General features: G+C 42.3%; 1 non-coding gene across 1 annotated transcript; it reads left to right on the top strand.

The window, feature by feature from the left end:
• Positions 1–3,745: 3,745 nt before the first annotated feature.
• Positions 3,746–3,852, top strand: LOC120252101. The gene has a single exon (XR_005533650.1). It is a non-coding gene; the product is annotated as a small nucleolar RNA R71 (small nucleolar RNA).
• The last annotated feature ends 350 nt before the right edge of the window (positions 3,853–4,202 follow it).

The raw sequence follows: 4,202 nt of genomic DNA, 5'->3' as shown, positions 1-4,202 counted from the left end.
AAAGCTAAAAGATCAAAAGCTTCAAACAATGCACAAATATTATGATCCAGAACTACATGTACTAATGTGGCCAAAAATATACAAATCACATAGCTCTTCTTTATAAGCATCACCAAGCCAGTTAACTTACACAACTATGCATATCAAAAATGATATTATATCACAATAATTTCTATTTTTGAATTAAACGCAATGTATGTTATTTATACTCATGTAAATTGTTTACAAAATAGGATTTGTCACCGTTTTTCTTTCTTTGAAGCTTGTTTTCTTCAACAATTAATTATTAATCCCAAGCTAGAGATTCACTTACATCAAAGTTCTTCATTGCATATAAAGCTAGTTAGCTTTTGTTACCGTTTCATAACAATTATTTTAGTCCTTCATAATTTAATCTCAGATATTCACATAAAACAAGTCCATTAGATTTTGTGTTGTCATCACTACGTTTTGAGCTTTTCCACAAAGGAGAGTGGTGAGGCTTTGAAAAGTGCTTGTGCGATATGAATGCGAAGTGTTCATTCATTACGTTAAGCATTACTGTTCTCGGGTTTTTACACTAATATGTGTGTTTTTATGTTACTTTTATGCAGGTAGGGTTGTGAGGCCGAGTATGAAGGAAAGAGGCCAATGTGGATCATAATGCACCTATTTTTGATAAAATCTTGCTAAGGTTCAAACGCGAAGACATAGGTCAGGAATGAGATGCTAGAGTGTGTGCCAACCTCCTCGTATGCGAGTGGGCACATCCAATTGGAGGGGCACAAAGGTAGTCACACTCGAGCATTCTGACTTATGCACATAGACCAAGAGCTCCACTAACGTGTATATCATTGAAGAAGCAAGTTATGCATAATGTGAACGTGTTCCTGTTTGCGTTACCCCGATGAAAGTATGGATTTGGGAAGCTATTCAGGTCAAATACAGAGAAACAGAGAATCCACACGGGCATGTGGAAGTTATCCACGCCCGTGTGGAAATTCCGCACGGGCGCGTGAAGCATCCACGCCCGTGGAGTCGCCCGATTCCAGCCCTATTTATAGCCGATTCAGCCCCGATTTTTCTATTCTTTTCTCCATCTTTTCCCAAACTTTAGAGAGGGCTTCGGCTAGGGTTTTGAGGGGTATTGGCTAGGGTTTTGGAGAGGTTCTATGGCTCTGACATCACGCATCATTCAGAAGAAGGTTATTGGGAGAGCTTTCGTCGGCACCGATCCGGCGAGGTGTATCCTAGGCCGGACAAAGGATCCCTTGTGACGAGTAGAGGACTCTCTACAAGACCATCGTCACGACCATCGAGGGGGTTTCTTTATGGATTCATTGCTTTTACATTCTATTTCTTTGATTGTACTTAGCTCTATGGAGAGCTAAACCCTCTAGTGGGTACTTGGGTGATTGTGAACCCTAGGATGTATTCGTTTCATTGAACTTCTTTATTATACTTTCAATAAATTGATGTTTATTGTGAGTTCAATAAATTCCAATGGATGCCTTAGAAAAAACTGAAAGCACTGCAGAAAGTTTCTGAAGATGTTTACACACTCAGAGCCTGCCGTAGTATGCAAGTTTTACCAGCGAAAAAAATGGAATAAATCTCAAATGATGTAACTTCACCAATTCCACATGAAAACACATGATGAACACTCAAAGCCCACAAGAAAATCTCAGCACAAGCATCTAAAGATCAAGACACCAACACTTAACAAATTATTCATGCAAACAAACTAAACTTGAAGATAAGAAAATAGTAAACACTTGGGTTACCTCCCAAGAAGCGCTTGTTTAACGTCGCTAAGCTTGACGTACCTTGTCTTACCTCACGGGTGTTCATAGATGATGGTTGCTCTCTTACCCATGACTTGAAAGCATGATGAGCACAATCTCTTGAATGTAGAGGGTGTATTATCGGGCTTGGGACTACCTAGCAATGGTTCATCCAACTCCTTCCGTTCACGAACGTCTCCAACAACCTTGGAGTGTTTCTTGTGGCGTCTCCTAGCCTTCTTCATTTTCCGGAGCACCTTTGTCATGATCCCCGGGGTAGATGTTACTTCTTCCGTCGATCCAAGCATCATTACATCTTCATGTCCCTCCTCTTGGTCGAACAAACCTTCATACGGATCCATATTGAACATTTCCTGCATGTATTCATCAACAATCTCATCAGTAATGTCTAGGAAGTATAAAGTATCATCGAAATCAAGAGAATGCCGCATGGCATCAGCAAGGCGGTATGTGAGTTGGTCATCTCCAACTCTCAAAGTTAGTTCTCCGCCGTCCATGTCAATCAATGCCTTGGAAGTCCGCAAGAACGGTCTCCCAAGTATTAAATGTCCATCCGCATCCTCATCGACATCTAGCACTACATAGTCAATCGGAAAAATGTACTTGTCCACCTTGACAAGCACGTCTTCAATGATGCCTCTCGGATGTCGCACTGTTCGGTCCGCTAGTTGCAAAGTCATCCTAGTAGGCCTAGGCTCGCCCAAGCCTAGCTTTCGAAAGAAGGTGTATGGAATAACGTTGATACTGGCCCCTGAGTCCGCCAATGCCATTTCCTCACCTAGATTGCCAATATTACACGGAATGATGAAGCTTCTCGGGTCTTTCTTCTTGTTCAGCATGTTCTTTTGCAATACCGCCGAGCATGAAGCATCTAAAATCACTGAAGCACTTTCCTCTAACTTCCTCTTATTAGTCAACAAGTCTTTCAAGAACTTCGCATACTTAGGCATTTGGGCCAATGCCTCAACAAAAGGAATATTGATGTGGAGTTGCTTGAACAAACTCAGGAACTTCTTATAGTGTTCATCCCCTTGGTCATTTTTCAATCTAGAGGGATAAGCGATTCTTGGCTTGAAAGGTGGGGGTGCCACCTCTTTCTCTTTGCTTGTTTCCTCTTCTACCTCTATAACCTCGGTGCGTGTTCCTCTAGCTTCTCACTAGGAAGCCTACCTTCAACCTCACGACCACATCTCAAAGTGATCACCTTCACGTGCTCTCTAAGCTTGGTCTCTGTATTGCTCGGCAAGCTTCCATGTGGCCTTTCAGAGAGAGACTTCACAATTTGCCCCACCTGATTTTCAAGGTTATGCAAATAGGTGGTGTGGTTGCGAAGTGTAGCCTCGACTAATTCAGACCTTGTATTTGCAGATTGCACAAATCTAGTCAAGTGCTTCTCTAAGTCATTCATTCGGGTTTCCAAACCTGAGACTCTGTTTTCTACCTGAGGGGCTTGTTGTTGTTTTTGGAAACCCGGTAGCCCCATGGCCTTTTGTGGACCCTGATTACTCCATGAGAAATTGGGATGATTCTTCCAACCCGGATTATAGGTATTGCTATATGGGTTTCCTTGAGGTCTCATGCCATTACCTACAAAATCAACGTTCTCCACCGAAGAAACATCACCGATAGAGATCGGGCAATCGGAGTGAGCATGTCCTCCACCACACCCAGTGCGATTAGTCATGGCCGCCACTCTATTTGAGGTTAAAAGATCTAACTTCTTACTCAAATTTTCCACTTGAGCCATCAATGAAGTTACCGCATCTATTTCATTGAGACCGGCCACTTTTTTCTTCTCCCTAACATTCCATTGGTTGTTGTTTAACCCCATTTTTTCAATTAACTGACGGGCCTCATCGGGGATCTTGCTACCTAAGGTACCTCCTACTGCCACATCCAAGAGTTGCCTTGTACTCGGGTTCAAACCATTATAAAAGGTCTGAACAATCATCAACTCCAGGAATCTGTGTTGCGGGCACTTTCTCAAGAGCTACTTGAACCTTTCCCATGTCTCGAATAGAGACTCCAATTCCAACTGAACAAAAGATGAGATCTCATTCCTAAGCTTTGTTGATTTTTCGGGAGGGAAATAATGGGCCAAAAAAGCTACTACCATCTCCTCCTACATGGTAATTGATGCTCTAGATATTGAGTATAGCCTCTGCTTCACTCTTCCCTTTAGGGAAAATGGGAAGGCTCACAACTTGATTGCATCATCCGTCACCCCCTTTATCTTCAGCATATCACACACCTCAAGAAAGCTCTCTATATAACTGTTTGGATCTTCATCGGCTAAACCATTGAATTGTGTAGATTGCTGCAACATGTGGATGAATGCCAGCTTCAGTTCGAAGTTCTGAGCTGTAATTGGGGATGCACAATACTCAACTGTGTACCCAACACTGAAAGTCTGGCATA

Source organism: Dioscorea cayenensis, chromosome 20, assembly GCF_009730915.1.
Source record: "Dioscorea cayenensis subsp. rotundata cultivar TDr96_F1 chromosome 20, TDr96_F1_v2_PseudoChromosome.rev07_lg8_w22 25.fasta, whole genome shotgun sequence".
Taxonomy (NCBI): Eukaryota; Viridiplantae; Streptophyta; class Magnoliopsida; order Dioscoreales; family Dioscoreaceae; genus Dioscorea; species Dioscorea cayenensis.
This window is presented reverse-complemented; position numbering and strand designations above follow the sequence as displayed.